The following is a 25,779-nucleotide window of genomic DNA, read 5'->3' on the forward strand; positions in this document are numbered from 1 at the left end:
ATCTTTGAGCTGATCTAAAAGTTCAAAGTAACTGTTAAGTGGCCATCAAGTGTCTAAGTGATGAGGTACATATTTTAATTAGTTTTTAAAAAGTACTTATAAAATGTGTGTATATGATTAATTTAAAGATTACCACCCATCAACAATAAAGTTTACTTAATCCCTACGCAGCAGATAACAGTCTCATATTTACCCTTCCAGGAGTGTTCTGGATGTATATATGCATATATTGCTTTTTAGTAAAGGAAATGGATCGTTGTAAACCATTGCCCTGAAACTTCACTCCCATTTAAAAAAATTTTTTTAAAGTTTATTTATTTCAAGAGAGAGAGTGAGCGGAGGAGGGACAGAGAGAGAGAGAGAGACAGAATCTCAACCAGGCTCTGGGCTCTCAGCACAGAGCCCCCCACAGGGGGCTCGATCCCATGGTCCTGGGATCATGACCTGAGCCACGATCAGGAGTCAGATGTTTAAGAGGCTGAGCCACCCAGGCGCCCCAGCTCTCTCTCTCTTAACTTTACAAATCTTGGAAATTGTGTAACATTAGCATATACAGAATTACCATATACATTTTTCAATGTTCTAAGAAGTATTAAATGAGTATGCTGGAGTTTATTTAACCAGGTGTCCGTGAGTTGCTTTCAGATTTCTCTAATTCTGTGCTGTGCGTCAGAACGTGCTTGTGTCCACATCTGGGAGTTCCTGTGGGAATTCACCTGTAGGACAAGAGGACAACTCCAAGGGGCGGTGTGGGCTCCCGGGTTTCACAAGTATTACATTTCCACCAACACCGCAAACCAGAACTCTTTTTCAAGGATAAGGGAACTGTGAGTAGAACAGGTGCACGTGTGTTTATTTTATTTTATTTTTAGTCCAAGTGTTTTCTGAAATAATTGGAGGAAGTTTAAAATAAGGCACAGCTGACGGCAAGGGCGCCTGGTATTTTCGATAGTTTTCCAATGAAACTGGTCCAAGTTAGGGAGGTCCAGTGGGATCTGAGGACCTCCACAGGCGGCAAGTCACGCGAGGTACCACGTAGAGAAAGCAGAATGGAGATGACCGCCCCCCCCCCCCCCAACCCAGGCCGTTTCTAGGCTCAGACATCAGCAGGTGCTCCGTGAGGGGCTCGCTCGGGTGCTTTGGAGCCAAGAGGGCAGAGCCGTCTGCGACAGGGCCTGGAGGTGTGGCTATCTAGGCAGGTCACAGTCAGGCTCCCCCAACCAGTTCCGGGAAGTTTCCTCCCGGGTCAAATGCGGATACAATGTTGCCAGCCTGGTGCCAACTATAAATAAGTCAAAGGGCGCTGCACGTGGGTCTGAAATGTATCCTCGCGCGGAGCTGGGGCCCCGGCTCCCAGGATGGTCCCCACGTTGACGCGGGCCATTCAACCCCATGGGGCGGCAAACCCCACACGGACCGGACCAGGGGAGGAGCTCCCGCCCGGAAACAACCCCAGTGCCCCCGGGGAGGGGGGAACCCCCAGGGAGCCGGGGAAACGAGGGGGGTGGTCTCCTGACCTGAGGTGCCTTCTCCCTGCCCGCCATCATACTGTGCCGCCCGGTCCCCTCCCTGCGTCAGTCCTGCCCCCCCTGCCCCACCTCGCTGGTCCTGCACCCCACGTGCGCCGCCGGTTCCCATCTCTGCCTCGGATTCACGGGCGTCCGTTACTGACCTCTGCCAGAGTCCCCCCCAACCCCCCTCCCCGGTGTCCCGTGTCCCCCACGTGTCCCCCGTCCCCCACGTGACCCAGCGTGTACCCCGGGCCCCCCCCCGCGCCTTCATCCGAGTCCCCCCCCGCGTGCCCCCCCCCGCGTGTCCCCGCGTGTCACCCCCCCGCGTGTCCCCCCTCCCCGCGCGCCGGCGGAACTGTGGGATCGCCGCGCACAGGAAGTGGCGGGGCGGCGCGGCCGAGGGCGGAGGGCGGCGGGCCGGGCGGGGCGGGATGGGGGCCGGGGGCGGCGGGCGCCGCACTAGCTGAGGCCCGACGCAGGGCCGGGCGCGCCCAGGGCCGGAGCGCAGCGGCCGGAGGGGCCGCGGAGGCGACGCCGAGGCCGCGCGCGCGCGCGCGCGACGAGCAGGTGGCGGCGGCTGCAGGTGAGCGGCGCGGCCCCTGCCGAGGTCGGGCCCCCCCCTCCCGCCGCCCGCGGTCGCCCCCACCCCACTCCCCGCCGCCCGAGGTCGTCGCCCGCCCGAGGTCGCCCCCCGCACCGCCCCCCCTCCGCCCGAGGTCGGCCCCTGGCCCCGCGCGCCGGGCGGAGCGCAGCCGGCCCTCTGCGGCGTGGGGCCTGCGGGAGGACGGGGTGGCGGGGCGGGGGGTGGTCCGCGGGCCCGGGTCCTCCCCGCACCGCCGGCCTCCCGGCGCCTGGTCCGGCCGAGGCCCAGGACACCTCACCGTCCGCCCCCCACTCAGGCCGCTGCAGCCCGGGGTGGGGGGGCACGCGGGGCCTGGCGGGGGGGGGGGCGCTGGGGGACGGGGCGCCCCGGGAGAGGACGGGCGGCCCAGGGCTATGGGAGGGCGCGACCCCCTGTCCCTTGTCCCCTGTCTCCCCGCGGACTCTGCTCCCCTCCGCTCCCCCCTCCCTGCCGACGCGAGGCGGCCCCTGCCGGGCTGGTGGGGGGGGGGCACAGGGGACCTGGGACCCCGCGGGGCGCCCGCGACCCCGCTCGCCCGTGGCCACGGCTTAGTTTCACTCTTTGCTCAATCAGAGGGCGGGCTGCAGGTGGGGTGGCGGGTGCTGAGTTTTCCGATTTGACTTTGGCGTTTGGACCAAGGCCGACTGTGAATTTCCACCGTTCAGTGATGGGGTCAGTCAGTAACGCCAGAGCCATTCGGGGCAAGAGCTGCCTCCACCCCCACGGCCACCCGGAGGACCCCGGAACGTTGGACGCCAAGGTTGTCGGAAAGGAGGCTTATTAGCAGTTGAAGCTACCTTGAAAAATTGTGCAGTTTTTTTTTTTTTTTAACTTTGAGAGAAGTTCAGTTGCGGTAGGGAAGATGCCTTCCTCAATGGCTTCCCTGGCCTTTTTTTTTTTTTTAAAAGCACAACACCAACAGTCTTGTCTAAGGGAATACTTGAGCAGGCAGGTTCCTTTTTGTAGGAAATACAGTCTCATGAGAAGGAAAAATGAGGGCTGTTGGCCTTGAGAGAGGCTGGTTTGGGAAGCAGCTGGCCATGTGGGAAGTGACGATTATCCCAGAGAACCCCAGTCCACCACCGGGTGCTGGTGCTGGTGGGGCCCCGGGGTGCTGCTGGGGCTCGGGGTGGCGGGGCTAAACCCAGAGATCCCCTCCCTGCTTCCCGTTCCTGCTCCGCAGCCTGATTGTACTCATGCAGGGATTACTCATCAGTGTTTCGTCTGTTTAAAAGTTTCAGGAGGGGTCTTGGGCTGATTCTGAACATTCTTTAATATGCCCCCTTCCTTGCTGCTCCCTCCCCCTGTTCTAGACCATCGTGACCACATCCCCCCGGCCGCCCTCAAAGTTTCAGAATTAGCCTGTTACAGCTCATTTCTAAGTTTCAGAATTAGCCTGTTATGGCCCCTTTCTGAACCACGCTTAGGGGTCTTGATTACGCTGTTTAAAAGAGAGGTTACATGGCATTGACGTGCAGAGCGGGAAGGGCCTCTTGGCCCTGGAAGGTGCAGTTGCCTTAATGTTTTGAACCCGATGTCGTGTGCACGCAGAGTGGCCGTGCTTGGTGGGAGTTCGAAGCTCACCCCACGTGGGTAGGGCCCCACCTGGGGGATCTCTACCTAAGGTCTGTGTCCTGGCAATGGCCTGGAGCACGTGGGAGAGCAGGTGGAAGTCCGTGTCGTAGGGTGGACGGTCAGGGAAGGTGCCGGAGGGGTGCTTCAGTGGGCAGAGTGGGGATTCTCGCAGCGCCTCCGGAGAGGGTGCCCTTGCCCCTGGACTGGCCCATGCGGCCGGCTCTGCTCCTGCACAAATGCTTCCGGGCCTGTGTGAAGGTCTGTGGGCCCGCACTGGGGGAACAAAGGAGTTGTTTTGTTTTGAAAGGTAGAAAAAGTGCATCCACCGAAGTGATCTGGTCTGTCCATGTTTACTCCGGCTTCCCATGTTAATTAGGGTTGCCCCTGATACACGGGGTTAGCCCTCCGGACGTGTGACCTCGGATCACACTTCAACCTTGGAAGAGAGTAGTCTGAGAAAACAGAGTCCTTGCTGCCTGCTGAAGGGTAGGTCACAGATCAGCATGGCCAGATTTAAACTAAGATCCCCTGGCTCCCATCTTCTGAGATCCCACCATCTGCTAAAAGTCCGTATGTGTTTACCTGTGGTCAAATCAGAGGTAGAAGGGAAATACCGGGATCCCTATAAATAGGAAAAATGTAGAGTAGACGTTGTGTTTGAGAAGAGCCAAATTTACTGGATTTTTGGAGGGGGAGGGTCTGGTTCCCTTGCCCAATCACGTTTCGCCCCTGAAATGCACACTTGGCTGTTGACTTGCAGACTGACTGAACATGGGGAGACACGAGAGGCACACGTGGTGTAGACCAGGTGCCCTCACTGTTAGCAGTGAGCCCCTATCACCGTCAAAACACACTTCTGGCAAAAGCAGTGTTTTCTTACCACCACCTTATCAAAACTCTGCTAGTTTATCGGTACAACTTGCGGCTCATTGATATTTATAGAGCAAAGCGTTGGTCGTGAGCGGCTACATTTGCCCGTTTCCTTTTTCATGATGTGTATAAGGTAAGATCTTTAGTTACTCAGCCTTATTGAGAAATTGACTTACAGTAAGGGTGGACTGAATTTTGTAAAGCAGTTGTTCAGAAACTTTGTGCATTTTACTTTTGGTTAACTAAAGAATGTTTGAGGCTTTAAATGACTTATCTCAAGCTGTAAAGCGAAACATCTTTCACTTAATCTGCTCTTTCTAAAACTACCTCGTAATCATCTTAACATTAATCGCAAATTCCCAATCTCAGAATGCTGCATTTTAGGCAAACGCATCAGTGGTTTATCTTCGGACAGACTTCCTTTCAGATATTGGAAGAATTCCCCGTGTTTTGATTATCTTTGTTGAGCAAAGTGTGAGAGCTGGTAATCTTGGGAGGGCATCTGTGTGCTTGGGAGGGGGGCCCAGGCTCTCAGAGACTGGCCCGGAGGCTGTGGTCCAGGGTGCCCAGAAGGGTCGCAGGTAGGATGCATCTTAGATGTGGTCTGAGCAGATCTGTATGTGACAGGCCAGAGTGCTTTTGCATCACACAGGACTCGGGACTGAGGCCTGGCGCAGGGGTGGGAATAGCAAGCCAGCAGCTGGCCGAGAGGCCTGTCCCCAGGCGACTCGGGAGGCCATGCATTATTAATGTGGATCTTCTCGATTCCTTTCTGAAAGTGGGTGGGGAGTGAAATCGGTAACAAAGAACGCGATAGTAACGAATTCTACTTGGAGCGGTAGTAAAAAGCTGTGTGCTGCGACCAAATACCTTTCCCCAGGTTTGTCGCTCAGCGGTGACTTGTGTGTCCCGAGAGTTGCAAACCTGGGCGGGGAGCTGAGTCCTAGAGTTCCAGAGACGGCGGCTCTTGTGTCATCGGCGACCTGAAGACCGTATGAGCATACGCTGACTTTAAAAGTGTCCCCTGCCTTGTCACTTGGGCTGTGCATCTTGCTCTGTGACGGCAGCTATAATTACTGTGAGGTGTTTTATGTGCAGATTATATTGTTAGATTCTTGAAACAGCTGTGTAAGGACCGTGGCAGGTCCCTGTTCGCAGATGGAGAAAACTGAGTCGGGGGAGCATGGCTGGGGTTGCTCAGCCAGCAAGTGATGAATCTAGATTTCAAACAAAGGGCTTACTGCATCCAAGGCGCCTTGATGCTCAGAAAACTCAATGTATGAAAAAAAATCGACATATTGAAACTAAGCGGTTGGCTTCACATAAGTAGTCCTTTAACAACTTTTTGCTTACAGAAGGCTGCGCTGGGTGGGCCGGGGAGCAGAGAACCCCATCTAAGGTGATAGAAACGGATACACGCTGGATATGGTGTTGCACTGGGGAAGAATTCAGTGCATCAAGTTCATGTGTGCTCGGAGGCATTATGCACGCGGCGGGAGTTGAATGAGGCACTGTCTGAGGACGGACGTATCGAATGGGCGGTGATTGGGTCAGGCTTCTACAGACTGACTTCTCCTTTAGACACCGTCCAAGTCTAACTGGAGCGGTTGGATGATCGTGCCATTTATCAGGATACACATATCCCCATGTTCAGAGAGGAATCAGTCCATTGGTCTGCCTTGCAAAATAAGGTTTAGTTGTGGCGAGTTTTGCCCAGATAAGAAGTGTTAAACGAGGGCTGCAACGGTTTGGGTTATGCAGGAAGCAGATGTGAAAACAGCAGTGCAGAGGTGTGCTGGGAGAGATGCCCGTGGGGGCCGAGGGTCGTGGGGTGCATCAGTGCAGGGGAGGGGGGGATCCCTGGGGCCACCGTGCTGGTCTGACGCGGTGAGAGGAGACAGGGACGGGCTGGGGAGGAAGGACCTTGGCACAGCCCTGAGCAAGGCTCGGCCTGGGGTCCCGGGGGAGGGACCCCCGTCCCTCAGGTCCCACTGGCCCGTGGAAGGCACGCTCCTGCCGTGTGGCGGGTTCTCTCTCGGGAGCGTCGAAGCCACACGACTGCCTCACAGGCGACGTTCAGTGACTTGGTAGTCAGCAGAAGTAGAATGGCCTGGTAAAAACAATTGCGCGGCACGGGTAGCCTTGTGGTTTTGTTTCGGGAGGAGCCGTGTGGCCGCGGCAGGTGTCCTGAGGCTGATCCGTAGCGGCTTCCCTGTACCTGCGCGTGAGCGGAGTATCCGTCCGCTAGTGGGGACCACCAGGCGCTTCCGGACGGGCAGTGGTTAGAGCGCACACGCCAGCACGCGGTGGTGCGTTCCCTGTGTTGAGGCGGGGTGCACACCACGGCTGCTTGAGTCCCAGAAGCTGCTAGAAGTTGCGTTGCGGCCTGCCGTTCTCTCTTGCTCTGGGCCGGCGCGGCACGTTCCCGGGGCCCCAGCTGCTTTGCACCCTTTACTTTCCTTTATGTGTTGGGGGGGTTACTGGGCGTAAGCATTTCTGTTTCCGTAAACGAAGCTGTCCAGAAAAAGTTGCGAACACCGGTTCTGACGGGGGCCAGGCAGGAAGGGGGGCCAGTGGAAACGTAGGCGTGAGGCACTGGGGGTGGCTCTGTGGACAGGAGTGATGGCCGAGTGCCTCTTCCTCCGGCCTGCTCGCCGGACCTCCCCCACCCCACCGGCTGCCAGCACTACCCCAGCGGGCACGGCCCCAGCATGGACTCCCAGCACCTCACCTCCAGCACGGAGCACTTAGCTCCAGCTTGAACACTCAGCTCCAGCACTGAGCCCCCAGCAGTGAGCACTCAGCCCCAGCACTGAGCCCCTAGCACTGAGCACTGAGCCCCTAGCACTGAGCACTCAGCTCCAGTACTGAGCCCCCAGCACTGAGCACTCAGTCCCAGCACTTAGCCCCTAGCACTGAGCACTCAGCTCCAGCACTGAGCCCCAGCACTGAGCACTCAGCCCCAGCACTGAGCACTCAGCCCAAGCACTGAGCACTGAGCCCCTAGCACTGAGCACTGAGCCCCTAGCACTGAGCACGCAGCTCCAGTACTGAGCCCCCAGCACTGAGCACTCAGTCCCAGCACTTAGCCCCTAGCACTGAGCACTCAGCTCCAGCACTGAGCCCCAGCACTGAGCACTGAGCCCCAGCACTGAGCACTCAGCCCAAGCACTGAGCACTGAGCCCCTAGCACTGAGCACTGAGCCCCTAGCACTGAGCACGCAGCTCCAGCACTGAGCCCCTAGCACTGAGCACTGAGCCCCTAGCACTGAGCACTCAGCTCCAGCACTGAGCATGCAGCTCCAGCACTGAGCACGCAGCTCCAGCACTGAGCCCCTAGCACTGAGCACTGAACCCCTAGCACTGAGCACTCAGCTCCAGCACTGAGCACGCAGCTCCAGCACTGAGCCCCTAGCACTGAGCACTCAGCTCCAGCACTCAGCTCCAGCACTGAGCACTCAGCCCCAGCACTGAGCACTCAGCTCCAGCACTGAGCCCCCAGCACTGAGCACTCAGCCTCAGCACTGAGCACTCAGCCCCAGCACTTGAGCCCTCAGCACTGAGCACTCAGCTCCAGCACTGACCCCTAGTACTGAGCACTCAGCTCCAGCACTGAGCCCCCAGCACTGAGCACTCAACCCTAGCACTGAGCACTCAGCCCCAGCACTGAACATTCAGCTCCAGCACTGAGCCCCAGCATTCAGCACTGAGCCCCAGCACTGAGCACTCAGCTCCAGCACTGAGCCCTCACCACTGAGCACTCAGCCCCAGCACTGAGCACTCAGCTCCAGCACTGAGCACTCAGCTCCAGCACTGAGCCCTCACCACTGAGCACTCAGCCCCAGCACTGAGCACTCAGCTCTAGCACTGAGCACTCAGCCCCAGCACTGAGCACTCAGCTCTAGCACTGAGCACTCAGCCCCAGCACTGAGCCCCTAGCACTGAGCACTCAGCTCCAGCACTGAGCACTCAGCCCCAGCACTGAGCACTCAGCCCAAGCACTGAGCACTGAGCCCCTAGCATTGAGCACTCATCTCCAGCACTGAACACGCAGCTCCAGCACTGAGCCCCTAGCACTGAGCACTCAGCTCCAGCACTGAGCACTCAGCTCTAGCACTGAGCACGCAGCTCCAGCACTGAGCCTCAGCAGTTAGCACTCAGCTCCAGCACCGAACCCCCAGCCAGTGTGTCCCCCAGCACGGATCCCTGGCCAACATGGCCAGGTAGGCGCAGGACTAGAGGGACTAGATCTGTGGTCTGCCGGGACAAGGCAGAAATCTGGATTTTTTTTTAGCGATCTGGATTTTCATATACGGTTATTTATTTTTAACACACTGCAGACCAAATAAAAAATGTTGCTGCCTGAATTCAGCCTGTAGAGAAGTTGAGGTGGTAATTTTTACAGCCCCTGGTCGGAAACGTTTGTTTGATTTCTGAACTGGAGTAAACTGGGCTAGTGAGGTGACACCACGGGGCAGTTCCTGAATGCATGTGAGAGAGGCAAAAACACAGGTAACAGGTGCCCAAGCCTCCACGTGCAGGTGGAGACCAAAAGGATGGTCCGTCCCTCTCAAGCAGGGCTGCTGGAAGCGGGTGGGGTTGTCTGATGGCAGGGGCAGGACAAGAGAAGATGGCACAAGAGAGCCGGTGTCCTGCGGGAAACGGGAACTCTGTCCGTCCCCGAAGGCACCGGGAGGCCCTCCTCGGGTCTACACAGAGATGAGGTCTGTGAGAACTGACCCCGACCCGCGCCAGCCGTGCGCGCTTGCGTCCGCAGGTGGGGGCGCCCGGTGGCGGGGCTCGGGCACGCGGGCCCGCGCGGCGGTCCTGGGCTGTGGCTCACACCCGCCCCACACCGCACGCCCACCAGCAGCCGGCGGGTGGATCCCATTCGTGCAGAGAATGGACGCAAGCGTCTCTGGCGGGGGCCTTGACGTGCCTCTCCAGTCCTGCCTCGTACTCACGGTCCCGCGTGTTTCCCTGAGTTCCTTCACCCGGTTTCCCGCTCGGCGCCTCACCTGTAGGTCTGTACCGTCCATGTTCTCCATCTTTCCTTTTATGGGCCATGCCTTCTGCGTGGCGCTAAGGGTCCCCGGGGGCACTCACGCTCTATCCTGTGTTTCCTCGTGGGAGTTCTCAAGTTTGCCCCACCAAAGTGCCCATCCCTCCGGAGCGGTCTGTCTGTGGGGAGAAGTAGGGAGCCCGGGGCTCTGGCGTCCCCACGTGGAATCCCGGTTGTCCCACGTGCGGGCCCCTCTCCCTGCTGACGTTGTGCCGCCGTGGCCCTGTCTGTCTGGTCCTCTGTCCCCCTGTCCCTCAGCCGCCCGCTCTCCGCACGTTCTTCCCGCTCTTTGCTCGGTGGTGCACGTTAAAGTCGGCTTCTGAGTCTCATGAAAAACTGTTGGGGTTTTGACCGCAGCGGCACTGACTCTCTAGGTCACCTGTTTCACTGACGCTGTCCTCCTGCTGTAGAGCTGGCCTTGCCTCCGTCTGTGGCGACAGCCGTGGCTTTCAGTGAGGCTCCGGCATGTCCCACGGCCTGTCTCCCTCTCTGCGGTCAAATTTATTCCCAGGCGCCCTTATCGCTTCTATTGCTTTTGTGAGTGGCACGTTTAAACTTTGTTTTTTATTAAAAGTTTTTTCAAACTCCGTGTTGGCGTTGAGCAGGCACGCATTTGATCTGGGGTGTTGCCTGGACAGCCAGCCGCCTTCCCGGTCTGTTCCGTCATCCGTACGTAAATATTCAGGAGTTTCTGCGTGGACGTCCCTGACGTCTCGGGGTGGCGAGGGCTTTGTTTCCTCCTCGTGCCCTCCTGCCCTGTGGCCGGGCCGGGGCCTTCCGGATGGTGCTGAATGGAAGCGCGACAGGGCGTCCTTGCCTTGTTGCAGATTTGAGGGGAGCCCTGTGACCGCTTCCCCTCCCGGCACCGGTGCAACAGTGACGCGACTCCGATCCTGGATCCGCATCCTCCCCTGCTCCCCCTGGGGTCACAGGTGGCAAGACGAAGAGAAGCAGACAGAGGCGAGAGACCGCCCCACCGTGGTCATGGGGGGGCGCGGGGACGGAGCCGCACACCAGGGGCCACGGCCAGAAACGGTGCAGAGACCAAGCGCTGGGGCCGGTGTGGAGCGCACGGAGCCCCACCGTGGGTGCGAAGGGGCGCCCGCGGGGCAGACCGTGTGGCGGGACCTGCCGGGGAGGCGGCCTCACTCCTGGGCACGCACCAGTGAGCGCACGGCAGGGCCCGTGCGCTCAGTGTCCCGGCCGCTGTGGTCCTGACGCTCAAACCCCGGGATCGCTCTACCTGCCCGTCTCCAAAGAGAATGAAGAGGTAGCTTCTGGAATATTCACACGGTGGGAGAGAGAAGGAGGCAGTTACACGTGCAGGCACGTGTGTGTGTCTTGTGGGTCAGCCGAGCAGAGGGAGGGAAGGAAGCCCGGAGGGCGGCTGAGCCCTGATTCGCTCCACACGGAGCCAGCGAGGCAGCCCGCGCTGCTGGGCGTGGGGAGGGGGCTTCCCGGGAGGGCAGGGGCGTGCAGCCGCTCTGGGGGGGGGGAGGCACGGCGACATCCCCTCCCTAGAGCCACGTGTGGGTCACACGGGCGTGTGTGGCTTGTAGAAGTCTGAGCGGCGCACCTGCGGTGTGAGCCCTTCTCTACACGTCCAGTAGGTTTAAATTAAAAGTTCGGAAAAGGTGGAAGAGAGAGCTGTCGATACAGAAGACGGGCCAGGGAACCCAGCATACGTGTCGTCCGCAGCCCAGAGCCTGGTGAGGAAGCCGGGATGGCAGCCCACGGCTGCGCTCGTGAGCGGGGCTCTAGCCCGACGGGGCCACAGAGAGACCCTCCCGGCAGATGTCCCACTTACACGTGCTGCGTGCAGCCGCACGGTTGCCTGGCCGGGGGACAAGAGCGGGCAGCCTGGACTCTCCAACGGGACAACCCACGACGGGCCAGGGGTGCTGCGGGAGAGAGCACAGGGGCCGCAGACTCGCCCGGCCGCCCTGGACTTCAGGGTGGTCGGCTCCGCCACGCGCCCACGGTGGCGGCGGGAGGGTGGCCCACGGCTCTGACCGAGAGGCTCGGGGCAGCGACGGGGCTCCTCAGGGTCCTACGCGACCACACTCCCGGGACGCGTGCTCCAGGTCAGGTGACTTGGCAGGTGTGAGGTGGCCCCGGGTGGGGCCGTGCACCGGCACCCACCGGGGGCCCGAGTCTGGGGGCCGGTTGGCTGAGCCGGGAGAGGCCCCCAGGCCCGCACGCCGCACAGCCGAGAAACGGGGACAGCCTTCCTTTCCCCCAGGAAGGCTCCCTGGGTTTGGAAGAATGCATGTGGGGTGGGGGAGGGGTGGGAGCCCTCTTCAAGCTTTCTTGTGTCCGATGATGACGTCCCAGGAGGGACTCCAGCGGAACGCGGTTCCTTCCCGTGTGGGGTGGGGCAGCGCGGCGGGGGTGCCGACGTTGACACGCCTCCTCGGAGGACGTCAGCCGTTCGACAGTGAAATTACGGAAACAGAGAATGCTTATTTTTCCGCACAGATGCCCCCTTTTGGGGTAGAAGTTCGCTTTTATGCCCAGAAGTGTATTTTGCTGGAACTGTCTTACAAAGACCCTCTCTGCGAGCGTCGAGCGGATCACATAAGATTTTTCCATCCATCCGTTAATTTGGTGAAGCCACGAGGAGCTTCTTTGCCTTCCTGGACACCCCGTCTGGGCCGCGGGTCGCTGTTTTCTGCTCCGCTGCTGTGTTTGGTCGGTCCGTGACGTTTCGTTTGGGGTTGTCTGCGCCTGTCACCAGAGTGAGTCTGGCCGGCGATCGTCCCGTATCACGCCATCCTCGTCCGGCCCGGCGTCTGGATTGTGCCGGTCTCCTAACCAGAGTCGGGCACCGTTGCCCCTTTCTGTGCTAAGACACACCACATGAGCTCGAGACTGTGTGTGTCTTACGTGGATCCTTGGTCTGCGTAGATCCGAGTTCACGCCCTGGTTCGGCTGCAGATCTGTTCGGGTTTCCCGACCCTTGTTCTGGGGAGGGATGTGCATGTGTAACAGGCGGCCCCAGCGCTTGCTGGCTTTAAACAGCAGCACGTGTCGGCTCCCCGTTTCCGTGCTGCAGGAGCCCAGGCACAGCCTGGCCGGGTCCTCAGGCTCCGCACTCTCACCGGCCGCCGTCGTCGCTGAAGGCTCGGCGGAAGGACCTGTTCCCAACTTTGCTCCCACGTGGTGGTCAGGATCCAGTTCCTTGCCGGTCGTTCTGAGGGCCTCCCAACACGCCGCTCGCGTGGAAGCGAGGGGCAGAACGTGCCGGCGGGACAGAAGCCACGGGCGGTGAAGCCTCATCCCAGACGCGGCCCATCTTCGCTTCTGTTGCACTGTTTTTGTTGGAAGCCCGTGGTGAGGAGCAGCCCGCCGTCGGGGGAGGGGATCACGCGGGGGTGCGAACCGGGGGACCGTCTTCAGGCTGCCCACCACGCCGTCCGCGTCATCAGCCTTCTCGGTTCCTTGGTGCGAAGGTCGGAACATGTTGTTTTTAAGTCCCTGCCGTATCCGACGTGAAGTTCCCTCGTTCCCTGCTATGGTTGCTGCTGCCCTTCTTTATTCTTGACTCATCCTAGCAGAGGCTTCTCTCTGATACCTTAGTGCTCACAGAGAGCCGGCGTTCCGTCCTGTGGCTCACTGGTGCTGTTTCTTTGCTTCTCCGCGTCATCGTTTCTGGCCGTGCTCCCCGGGCTGATTCCGGTGTTCTCTTTCTAGGTTACCGAGTTGACTCATTACCGCTGTTTATTCTTTATTATTTTTCCTAAGCGCTGCTTCTTAACTTTCAGGCTTTATTTCTAGCCTGAGACTGTCGGGCTGTAACTTTCTTCTCGGCTCAGCTCTGCTGTCCTCTGCAGTTGGTTTGCGATGCTCTCGCTGTTCAGTGTCAGCACTTTAAATTCCTGTTCTTCCGCAACCCGTGGGTGATGCAGAAGCACTTTTGTTTCCTCAACGCACGGGGGTTTTAGGTTGTGTTTTTATTATTGACTTTGGCTCAGAAGCCCTGCGTTCAGAGGACACGGTCCGTGTGGCCTGACTCTGCCCAGTTTTTGAGATTTGGGTTGCGTCACGGCCCTGTGCTCTGGCCGCCGCGGTGGCCGCCCTGGCGTCGGCTGTGGGGCCAGCTGGCCTTCCTGTGCCCGTCTCCGGTTTTCTCGGGGCCATTCTCTTACCCCCTCCCTCTGGCGGCCTTCAGCCTCACTGTGGCACGGCTGGGGCGGGGTGGGGGCGGGGGTGGGGAGGCTTGCTTCTCCTGCTGTGGATTCCGTGTGCTTCCTGCAGATAAAGTGTCGCGCCTTTTAGTAATTCTGGAAAAATTCTGGCCACGAGTTTGTTGAACTCCGCGTCTACCTCACGCTTGACTTCCTGGCGCGTCCTGTGGCCTCTTGTCGGAGCTGCTTGCGTTTCGGTCATTTTGTGCTGCCCCGGGGCGGTTCCCCAGGCCTCCAGCCCTGCCACCTGCTCCGTGTCGTCTCGTCTGCCGGCCAACCAGCCTGTTAAACTTTTCGTCCCACTGATCATAGCTCTTGCTTTTAAAAGTTCTCTTTGGTCCCTTCCCAAGCTGCCCCTTTTCTGACTTGGTATTTTCTTCCTTGCATATCCCGACCTCCACTGCGACGTGCAAACGCTGTATGCAGCAGCTAATAGCAGAATACTAACCATCATGGTGGTCCTAACACCCGACTCGACGCGTCTCGGGGTTCAGTCCCACCGCTGGTGCTGCTGCCTCTTGCCCCCGGTTTCTGGTGTGCTCAGTAACACAGGCTTCTGTCCCCGTGAGCTCCACGGGGAGGCTGTGCTCCTGCCAGGCACCCCGGAGCGGCACTGACCTGGGACCGGTTTAGGTTAATTTTCTGCACCCACGAAGGGACTTCTAACGGCGCCACTGACCACTCGGAAGAAGAGTGATGCCAACACGGGATTCTGACTGCAGGGGAAGGGACAAGACTGGTGTGGATGCAGGTCGCTCGGGGAGGGACCGGCGTGCCGTCGGGGAGTTGGAAGCTGAGAAGATGTCTTCGTCAAGTGCCTCAGCGAGGTTGGGACACCGGGCTTTGTCCTCAGCGGCCCCTGCTTTCCATCAGCGTCTCTGCGTCCAGGCGAGGTGACTCCTGCTGCTTCAGAGTCACGTTTCGACAGCTGTTATTATTCGAGTGAGGCCTGCTTGGTCGCAGGAGAGCCACACAGGGAGCTCGCCAGGCCTGGCCCGAGGGCGGGACCCCTTCCATGTGAGCAGGTGACGGGTCATGGACGTCGGCGTTGGAGCCAGAAAATAAATGGAAAGACCGTTCGGCATCTAGAACGAGGTGATTCTCGGGGCTTGTCTGAGGCTGTCTTTGTGCTGTGCGCTGACCAGCCCCCCCAGAGCAGGTCCCCAGGCCTCCACGTCCTGTGGCACATGGCCATCGCCTCTCAGGGGGGCCTCCCCGTCTCAGTGGGTGCCTTTCTGTCCATTCTACCGCCACCCTTCCTGTGTCTCCCCGGGTCCTGCCCGGGATCCCCTTCCTCCCCGTCCCTTCACACACCTTCCTCAACAGCACTCTTGCCCTCCCTGCCCGGTGAATTCTTTTTCTTTTCAAAAATTTTTTTTTTTAATTTTAGAGGGGGCGCACATGGGTGGGACAGGGGCAGAGGAGGGAGACAGAGAACCCCAAGTAGAGTCCCCACTCAGCGCGGAGCCGGATGCGGGGCCTGATCCCACGACCCCGGGATCGTGACCTGGGCCGAAGTCAAGAGTCGGGCGCTCGACCAACCGAGCCACCAGGCGCCCGCTTCCTGGTGAGTTCTCACGCACCCTCAACTCGGCTGTCGCTTTGCTGGGGAGGCCGCCCCCGTCACGAGTCCGAGCGAAGACACGCGCACACGCACGCAAACTCTCAGCACACGGTGCCGCCTTGTTACCGTCTTTGTGGCCCGGCTTCTCCCGCTCACCCTGCGCTTCTGCCCTTGGCGTCGGGGGAAGGCCCTGAAGGCCGGTCTCCACTACGCTCTGTGCAGCCGGGCTGCCCCGTGACGGCACTTGGTGCAGGGCGCACGGGAGGCGACGTCGCACGCGGCCGCACGCGGTGGGTCGTGGCCGGGCCAGAGCGCCCCGAGGAGGGTGCTGCGGACCGGCGGGCACCCCGCCCAGGAGGGAGAGCGAGGAGAGAAGCGAGGGCTGAGCTCCGCGCGGGCTCGTCCCCAACGGGCCGCGTGGCAAGGGTCCCCGCGTGTTTGTCCTCCGGCCCTGGCTTCGCCCTGCCTTTCCCCTTGGGGCGGAGCTGAAGGACAGGGTGACCGTCGTCCATGTCTGTTGCCATCTACGCCCGAGGAAGCGTGGTGGCATCATGGCGGAGCGGCTCGCCGTGTCCTGCTGTGTTTCTGGAACGCGGCAGAGGCCGGGGTGCTGACGCTGGCCGGTCCGCCAGCCCGCACCAACTCCGGGTTCTCCTTGTTGCTGAGTCATTTCACGGCTCAGCTCGTCTGACGGGAGCGTCCCCTTCTCCCTAAAGCCACCGGGCACTGCTCGCTGCTGAGTTCCTGTGTGGCGGTCGCGTGGCTGTCTGCAGGGGACGCGGAGGGCCCCGGCCACCTGCTCTTGTGTTGACGGGATGCCGCCTGCCTCCCCAGTGTGTTGGGTGCCGCGTGTGAGAGCTGAGGGCCACGCGGACCCGAGGGTCTGGTGCTGTGCGCGGCCTCAGGCTCCCGGGGCGGCCGGTTTGCGGTGTGGACGGCTTCTCCTGGGCTCGGTGGGGATGTTTCCCTTCTTCGGCAATTTTGTTGCCTGCCGTTCGCGGCTGTGGATGGGTCACGTTTGTGCCTGTGGCCTTTTGACAATGAGCCTCCACATTCGCAGACACACGGAGGTAGGCCAGCTTTATTGAACGGCGGCGAGTTTTTCCAATCCCCCCTTTTCTGCCCACTCCCGTGCCTCCACCAGGGCACGGAAGGAGCACGCGGTAGAGAGAGGCGCCCGAGGCCCCCCGTGTGCAGACGGCGGTCACCTGCAGGCTTCAGGGGCGCCTTGTCTGACGTTGGGACGCCGGTGACAGCAGCCTGCTGCCTGTGCGTAGCTGGGAAGCTGGGTTACAGGGCTGGAAACGACAGGGTTCGCTCTCCTGACATGGCGGGGGGAGGGGGCAGGGAGAGGCATGGGGAGAACATAACTAAGAGAGAGGCTACTTATAAATAAGATTTTCTTAAGGGTGGGAGCATTCGTTTGTTAAGAGCGGCCATCACAAAGTGCCACGGACCGAGTGGCTTAAGGAACAAATGTTGTGTCACAGTTCTGGGGGCTGGACGTCCCAACTCAAGACGTCTGTGGGGTTGATTTCCTCTGGGGGCCGGTGGGGGGGACGCGTCCGGGCAGACGACCGCCTTCTCCCTGTCTCCCCACGTGGGGCCCTTCCTTTGTGTGTGTTTCTGTGTCCTCTTTAAATAAGGACGCCCGTCCTTCGAGTAGGGCCACCTGGTGACCTCATCGTCACAGGTTACATCTGCCGGGCCCCGGCTTCCGGAGGTGGCCCCCCGCTGAGGTCCCAGGGGCCAGGACATCAGTGTGTGAGTTGGGGGGGAATGTGACCCCCCCCGCCCCCCCCAGTAGCGAGCTACCCGGGTGCAGGCGCCTCGCAAAGTCCTGATTATCAGTGGGTTGGGGCGGATTAAGAGGTGACCATTCGGCCTCGTGTTGCCAAGTGCGTTCGAGCTGAGGCGTGTGGTGCCCAGCGCAAACTCGTGGGCGGCCCCGCAGCCTTCCAGTTCGCGTGGGCGCCAATCCGGGCGAGTGTCTGTGTTTCCCTCTCCCCGAGCAGCGGCGTCCGTGTGGGATCCTGTCCCTCTGTTCCCTTCCTGCCGTCCTGCCACCAAACGAAGTCGCCACGGAGAAGCTTCGTGCCGGACAGCGACCCTGGCGCCATGGGATCGGGCCCCTGGGCGGCGGAGGGACGGCGGCCCAGCGCGCGCCCTGCCCGGCAGGTGTCCAGCGGCCGAGGGCCGGGCCTCAAAAAGAACAGTGTTGGGAAAACAGGAAAATTAAAAAGGAAGTGATGATAACTACTCATTATTTATTCTCAGTCATTTATTGTGTATTTATTTCTAGAGAGATTGGTTTCTTCCTCTTCTTCCAAACTTTATAGAAGACAAAGGAAACCGGGAGTACTGGATAATTTTATCATACTTTTTATTGTGTAACTTGTGATTATATTGGATTTCCCAGAATGAGTCAGCTTTTTTTAAGATTAGGAATTACTGTAGTAAATGAAGACACGTAAAATATTCAACCCCCCGCATCTACCATCCGGTGGAGGAATTGATCGTTATAGACAACATTTGAAGCGAGAGAATCAGTGAAATTAAAAGCTTCTAAAAACCACGTAAATGGAAAAGGAAAATGGGAAGAAAACAATCCTGAAAGCGCCCTCTCTGAGCTTGTGCTGCCTGATACAGTGCCTAAGGCCACATGTCACGGGGCCACGGCTCCCAGGGCCACGGCTCACGGGGCTGTGGGTTCCAGGGGCTGTGTCTCATGGGGAGCCTCGTCTCACGGGGGCCATGTCTCACGGGGCCACGGCTCCCAGGGCCACGGCTCACGGGGCCGTGGGTTCCAGGGGCTGTGTCTCATGGGGAGCCTCGTCTCACGGGGGCCATGTCTCACGGGGCCACGGCTCCCAGGGCCACGGCTCACGGGGGCCACGCTTGAGGTGTGCCTGTCCTGAATTCAGGTGTGTTCTCACTGTGAAAGGTGCATCTGTTTAAATACGTAATATGAAAAAAAGAATGTAAAATGCCTCGTTAATGTTCTTTTGTAATGATTAGGAGTTGAAATGATAATGTTTTGGATTTATGGGGTTAAATAAAATATTACCACATCATTTTGCCTGGCTTTTGTTGCTTTCTAATGCGGCAGCTAGAAAATACAAAACTGAAGATGGGACTTGTTCTGCGACGTGGAAACGTCACGTTTCCACTGCGCGGTGCTGGTCGTGATCCAAGTAGCTTCGCGGGATGGGGCGGGGGCAGCGTGTGGCCCTGGGCGAGCTCCTCATCTCTGGATCCTGCAGCCCCGAGAGTGAGTCAGGCGGGTCTCACGTTGTAAGTCTCTCCCTGTCGGGCCCGATGCCGCCTCTGTGGAGTGCGGTTGCCACACATAAAGTGCTTAGGGCAGAGTCTGGCAAACAGCAGCCACCAATCGTGTTTGATATCATCACTCATAAATTATCTTGTAATAGCTCTTTTACAGGGTGGAAATGGATTTCGTCGACTGTCCACACCCAGAGTTTTAAAAGGATTTGTCTTCCAATGTGGAAATGCTTGGGCATGTCTACACTGGCAGAGCGGGCTGGCCCACCACTAGCGCCCTTCTTGTCCCAGGTGCGGCCGAGAGAGGCGGGTGGGTAGGAGGCCCATCCCTCCCAGGTGTTGTGTTGGGCTCCCGAGGCGGGGTACATCTTCCCGGGCGTAGCTCGTGGGTGGCTGCATTCCCGGAACATTCTGTGTGTGTGGAAACCAGACTTCGCGGTGTGCGCGTCCAAGTGGAGTTGGGCTCAGAACTCTGGAGCGGACGTCTGGTTGGAAGGAGTGCTGCAGGGCCGGCCCCTCTAAACACCTGCTGTGCTTCCCGCCGCTGTGACCACGGGTACCCCTATTTCTGCAGGGGTCCCCGGGGAGCGCGCGGTAACATCCCGAGGTCCCCGGGCCAGAGGGCCACAGGTCTGCCGTGGTGCAGGCCGCCTCTGTGGTGTGCCCTGGCTGGGACAGCCCGTCCCGTCCCCTCTGTCCTTGGGGCCCTGGGCCCGGCAGGCCGGCACACAGGCTCTCTGTTGTGCGCGTGTGCCACAGGAGCAAACACCCAGTGGTGAGGGACCGTGCCCCACGGAGGCCCTGGAGGCGCGAGGAGCAAGCCTGCCTGCCTTTATTGTGACGTTTTCGCACGTGGGCCTCTCAGGGGGAAGCGCCGAGTTGCTCTTTTCTGGGAAGCGGTGACTTACAGGAGGTTGTGTCTTGTTCCGTTCCGGCTGGTGACTCCGGGTGGCACTCAGGGCAGCACTGTTTGTGCTCACGGGCGCCTGGGCCTCTGAAGGACGAGGCCCAGAACAGGTGGCTCTGGGTTCCCACCTCCCTACTCCTGCCAGTGCTGGGACCCTGCAGTCAGGGGTGTCCCCGGGCCAGGGACCACGAGCTTGGGGCCTGAGGGCGCAGGCGGTCAGTTGGTGGCCGTCACTCCCCTGGCCTCGTTCTTGACTCCACCTACCGTGTCCGTTGCTAAGCAGCCTCCCGCAGGGACAGTGAGTCCTCGGGACTTTCTCCCTATCACCCCTTAGATCTGTCCACCGTGGATGCAGGTATGTGTCTCCTGAAAGGGGCCCCTCTGACCGCTTGGTCACCACTGTCACCAGGCCTCTGTCACCCTGTGTCACCCTGTGTCAGAGTCTCCTTGAGAGTCTCAGAATAGTCTCCAGGGCTGGGGGCTGGGTCCCGGTGCAGCCGGGGGGCTCCTCCGTCCCTCCCTCCCTCCCTCCCTCCTCCGCCCCCCACTCTCTCCTTCCCCCTCTCCTGTGTCACGGAGACATCTGAGCTCAGGTGCTATAGGTAACACCTTTCTCGATAAATGCGCTTTTCACGGCCACCTCGCTGGTTCCAGGCGGAGAACGTGCAGTAACGAGTGACCGTGGCCCCTCCGTGGCCCCTGTTCATTCTCGCTGCCCCTTCTGCAGTTCCTGCAGAGCACACGCGCTTCCCCATGGCAGCAGGCGTGGCCACCGCCCGCTCCTGTGTCACTGCGTGGCCGGTGTGGTCACTGCGGCCGCTGGCCGGGGACGGTGAGCCGGGCACCGCGGGCCCAAGGACCTGGCGGCGAGTGCGGGCCCCAGGCGGTGTGGACGGTGCGTGTTCTGCCTCCCCTGTGACCCTCAGCACGCGGGTCACGGCCCCGTTCTGTCCTTACGCTGTGTGGCAGGCGCCCCACCACAGGTCTGGTGCCACGGCAGCATGGGCCCCCGAAGCGAGGGGTGCGCTCGGGCCCAGTGACCAGGGCGGCGGTGACGCCCCTGGAGCAGAGGCCCCGAGCACCGGCTGCCGGGCTCCTGGCTGCTTCCCGAGTGACCGACTCCCAGGTCTGTGATCCTGTCCACTCGCACTTGTCGCCCACGTCCCGATTCCGAGGCCACAGCATCATCCTGTCGGGTGGCCTGGCCGCGGGCAGAGGGCGTGCCCCCAGGGTGCGGGGTCTCAGGTGCACGGGGACTCCTGGTCCAGTTATTTGGGTTTTCTGCATCTTCTGAAGCGTATTTTTGTCCTTTTAGCTGCATTTGAAGTTTACTGCTGGAAAACCGTTGAGAAGCTGCTCTTGGCTTTAGAACTGCTGCATCGGGTTGTTTTCCCAGCGTCGTTCAGGCCGCCTCTCCCTTTACCTTGACTCTCTCGTCCAAGCCGTCGGTTTGCTCCGTCCTTTCAAAGAACCAGCTTTCTGGCTTTCTGTACGGGTTTTACTTCTGCTTTTTAAATGATTTCCTTCCTCCCTTCCTTTTTGATTTGCTTTTTGTTTTTCTAACTTCTTGAGCTGTGTTTAATGTCATTTGTTTTCAGCCTTTTACAATTTTCCACTGCGCCCTGAGGGGTGACCTTCAATCCCTGGACTGTTTTGGCCACAGCCTTCGTGGGCTGTGATAGGAGATACTTTTCTTACTATTCCGTTCAGTGGGTTTTTAAACGTGTAATTGTCTTTTGTTGTTACTGTTGATAACTCCTTTGGATTTGTAAACGTGAGGTGATTTTGCCAAGTATCTTTTTTGTTGCCTTTTTAAGTTACTGTTATTTGTTAGTTTATTTGTGGTCGGAGCCTGTGCTCTGACTGGTGCCTGTTTTTGGAAACTTCGTTCCTGCTTGCTTTGTGGCCCAGCATATGGTCACATTCAGAAGGGATGTGCGTGTCTCTGGAAAGATTGTGTTCTGCAGTTGGTGGGGACAGTGTTCTGTGTGGGTTCATGAACTTTATGAATCCTATTGTCCAAGCCTTCCCTATCAGGCCGGCAAACCACAGCCTGTGGGGCAATTCTGGCTTGCCACCTGTTTCTGTAAATACAATGCTGTGGGATCCCAGCCATACCCCTTCGTGTCTCTGTCACCTGTGGCTGGTTTGTACCAGGACAGGGTTGAGTAGTTGCGGTAGAGACCATTTGGCCTAAAAGACTCCACTGTTGACTCTCCGGCCCTTACCAGAAAGGTGTGCCAACTCCCACATCCTTGTTGATTTCTTAGATCTGTGGTTCTGTCAGTTACCGGAGGGTCTGTTAGAATCTCCAGTCACTGTTGCCGATCTGTCTAATCTTGCACAAACATACACTTGTGCTTTATGTATTTGCGGGATATGTTACTGGTGATACGGTCTCTGTCCTTGTGGATGGAGTGTCTGCCCCTGTGATGTGACCTCGCCTCCTACAGTGCTCCCCACCTCTGCTTTGAGGCTCGCACGCGGAACCGGCTACGTGGGTTGCCCTGCTCTTAACCTTTCTGTCCCTCACTGTGTCTTAGAGGTGCCTCAGAGGTAGCGTCTGATTAAAGTTTTTTTTTTTAATTGAAATTTGACAGTCCTTTTTTTTAAAGTCTGACAATTAAAATTTTTTTTTAATTTTTTAATGTTTATTTATTTTTGAGAGACAGAGACAGAGCGTGAGCGGGGGAGGGGCAGAGAAAGAGGGAGACACAGAATCCGAAGCGGGCTCCAGGCTCCGAGCTGTCAGCACAGAGCCTGACGCGGGGCTCGAACCCATGAACCGTGAGATCATGACCTGAGCGGAAGTCGGACCCTTAACCGACTGAGCCCCCCAGGCGCCCTGACAATTAAAATGTTTTTAACTGGAGCCTTTATCTGATTTCCTTAAAGGTAATAATTATCAATGGATTGGAGTTTAAATCCGCCATCGTGTACTTTGCCGACCGCTCTGTCTCCTCTTCCTCATCCTTCCTTGCTTATGTTTTAGATGATTACTGATCCTTTTTTTTCTCTCCCCCCCTCCGCCCCCCACTGGCTTGGAAGTTATAGACTCCTCTTTTGATGATTTTCCCAGAAATTGCAACATTCTTACTTGTCAGTTAGCTAAAGTTAACAAGTGCTTTACTGTTGGGGAGGTCCACTCCCCGGGGCACCCCAGAGTGCCTTCCCGGCGCATGTGTTGCGGTGTGTTTAAACTTTGCAAACCTCACCAGACATTGTTGCTGTATTGTTAGCATTACTCTTTTGTTTCAAATTTGTAGACACATTTGCCACTGTCTTTGGTTTTTATTCTGTTTGGCATCTGGGATTTTCCAGGGGAGAACACTTCCTGCTTGAAGGGTGCGTTGGAGGTTGCTTTGTTACATTCTGCGGGCGGCGGCAAACCCTTCCCGTGTCTGTCTCACTGTCTGTCTGTCTGTCTGGGAGAGTGGTGACTTTCCCTGCCCCTCAGGGATGCACTGCCGGTGGTGGGATTGTTGGCCGGTGGGCGGGTCCTTCCAGCACGTAGGTGATAAATGCACGGGCCTTCCGTGCCCTCCGCACGCTGAGAAACCATGGCCCGGCTGTCTCTTCTGCGAAGGTAACCTGTCCTTTCTGTGGCTGCTTTTAGATCAAAATTTAAAAAACCTTTGTGCTTCAAAGGACACCATCAAGGAAGCAAAAAAGACAACCCACAGAATGGAAGAGAATATTTTCAAATCGCGTACTTGACCGGGGTCTTGCGGCCAGAATAGAAGGAGGGCTGTCATGAGGGTGGGCTGGGCTCTTGGCCTTACTGGGGGCCGCGAGGGACGAGGAGGGGGTGGGAGGCCCTGCTGCCTGCAGTGTGGGCTCCGGCCACGGGGGCGAAACCTGGTGGCGCCCCGAGCCCTGAGATACACCTTCCTGTGGCTGTGCCCCCCCCCCGCCCCCCACGGTGTGGAGCAGAGCCCCATCCACTCTGCGTGCCGGAGAATCAGCCGCTGTTCTGGAGCCTTCTCAGGGGCCGCCTCGTCTCTAGCTTCTCCTGCCTCAGCTCCGGCTCGGGTTCGGAGAAAAGGGTGACTTCAGGCGGCGAGCTGCTCGTGACACATGTCAGTGATGCCGTTGACCTCGCTGAATAAATTGGGAAGTGGTCGTTGACGGAGAAGAAGGGCCGCGAGTGTCTCAATGTGCTCTGGGCACGTGGTTACCCTTGGGCACCGGCTTGTCTGTTTGCTCATTAACCTCGGGCTTGCTGTTCTAGAACACGGGCGGCCAAGCACTCCCAGCGCTCCTTTCTAAGAGAGCGAACGTGCTTTTGATGAGATGCTTCCATCGAGAGTGAGGGATCTGAGAACAGAAAAAGGTAAACGCCTTTGTTCTTTTCAAGAGACAGGTTTACGCGAGCTGTGTGGCAGTGAGGCCTTTCCTGGGGATGGAGCCTCTGCCTTCGATTACAGCCCGGTGCTTCTCACGTGAGCTGTGTCGTCCAAACCCGTTAGACACGTGCACTTCGGGTTAGAGGACAATTGAATTAAAGATACAAGGGTGGGGGGCTTCTGGGGGGCTCAGTGGGTTAAGTGTCCGACTCCTGATTTCTGCTCAGGTCGTGATCTCACGGTTCCTGAGATTGAGCCCCGCGTCGGGCTCTGTGCTGACAACGTGGAGCCTGCTTGGGATGCTCTCTCTCTCTCTCTCTCTCTCTCTCTCTCTCGCTCTCGCTCTCGCTCCCTGCCCCTCCCCTGCTCATGCGCACACGTGCCCACCCGCACTCTCCCTCTTCCAAAATAAACTTAAAAGAAATACGAGGATCTAACCCACACTTGTAGCCACGTGAGGGGTGACAGGAACTAGATTTCGCATCCCACCTGAAGCAGCTGGAAGCACACAAAGTGTGCGGCTGCAGGTTGCGATGCTGCACGGCAGGGCACAGGACAGTCGTCCCTGTGAAGGGAGCCCCTGGCCTCCCAGCCTGCTGCCCACGGTGTCCCGCTGAGCCCGGGGGGAGGGAGCCCAGGGCCAGGTGGAGACAGTGTGGAATTAGGGGATGGCGTGGAATGGCAGCACGGCTGGAACTCGTCGGGGAGAACAGTGGGGGTGAGGGCACTGTGTAAGAGAGGGCTCTAGAGAGCTCAGGAGGGGTCCTCGTGGTCGTCGGTTGAGCACTGATCTGGGCACAGACCATCAAGGCGAGGAGAGGGGGTGCTGGAGAGGAGTAGGCAGGACCACTCCTGCAGTCCACACAGGGCGGGGAAGGAAGTTTGTGTTCTCACCAGATAGGCGGGAAGACCTCACAGTTCAAAGGGCCTGGGGTAGAGTCCGCGGAAGGTCACTGCCTCAGCCCTACACGTAGCCGGCTCAGGACTTCCCCAGCGGGGCTCGCGGCAAGCCTTGAGGGCATCAGGCTGGTTCTAAGTCAGTTAGCCGCGTCCCCGTGTAGAGCTCACTGTCCTGGAGGGACTGTGGCAAGCGCAGCCTCAACGGCATCGAGCCCAGAGTCCGGCACCAGTCTGCAGGTAGGGGGAAGTTGAAACCCAGGAGAGGAGGGACATCAGCCGCTGGAAACAGACCCGGGCGGAACCGCATCGGTCGCGACGTAGGCCTAGCGGACAAGGGGGTCGCGGTGTCAGTTACAGACGCACTCCGTGTGTTCAATGACAATGACTGTGAGCAAGGAGAAGGTGGAAGGTGCTGGAAAGGACCAAGCAAGTCTTCTGGAAAACACGCTGGCTGGCGCTCCGAGCAGGTCAGACTTTTCGGAGACCAGCTTAGTGCGCGAGAGGACGAGCCTGAGAAGCTCCGAGAACAGCTGGCGGAGGAGAGGGACGGAACATCGGTGGGACCGTGTCCAGTGGCATCACGGATGGAATTGAATTCCGAGAGGAGGGGTGCGCGGTGGGAGACGCTTGAAGAAAAAAATGGCTAGACTTTTTCCAAGTCTGACGAAAACTCACTTCCGGCTCCACAAACCCCGAGCAGAGGAAACGCAAAGAAAACCACCCCGGAGCACATTGTAACCAAATTTCTGGAAATTTTAAAAGCAGAAAACCTTAAAAGCAGCCAGAGGCAAAAACCTACCATGCACAGAGGAGCAAAGATGAAATTAGGGCTCACGTCTCCGGAGAGGCTGTGCGTGCCCGGTGGTGGGGGAACATCTTCCGAACTGAAGAAGATCTTGGACTGCGGTTGTGTGGATGGCAGATCATCTGTCCAAAGTGAAGGCCGAATAAAC

General features: G+C 58.6%; 1 protein-coding gene across 1 annotated transcript in view; it reads left to right on the forward strand.

Annotated features, from left to right (window-relative positions):
* Positions 1-1,942: 1,942 nt before the first annotated feature.
* AGPAT3 (1-acylglycerol-3-phosphate O-acyltransferase 3) overlaps positions 1,943-25,779 on the forward strand; it is an 85,083-nt gene continuing 61,246 nt past the window's right edge. The window contains exon 1 of the mRNA XM_086676092.1: positions 1,943-2,094. The gene's annotated coding sequence lies outside the window, so the exon portion shown is untranslated. The remainder of the gene's footprint in view (positions 2,095-25,779) is intronic.

Source organism: Puma concolor, chromosome C2 (assembly GCF_028749965.1).
Source record: "Puma concolor isolate L17-30 chromosome C2, mPumCon1.1.hap2, whole genome shotgun sequence".
In the NCBI taxonomy this organism is placed as follows: Eukaryota; Metazoa; Chordata; class Mammalia; order Carnivora; family Felidae; genus Puma; species Puma concolor.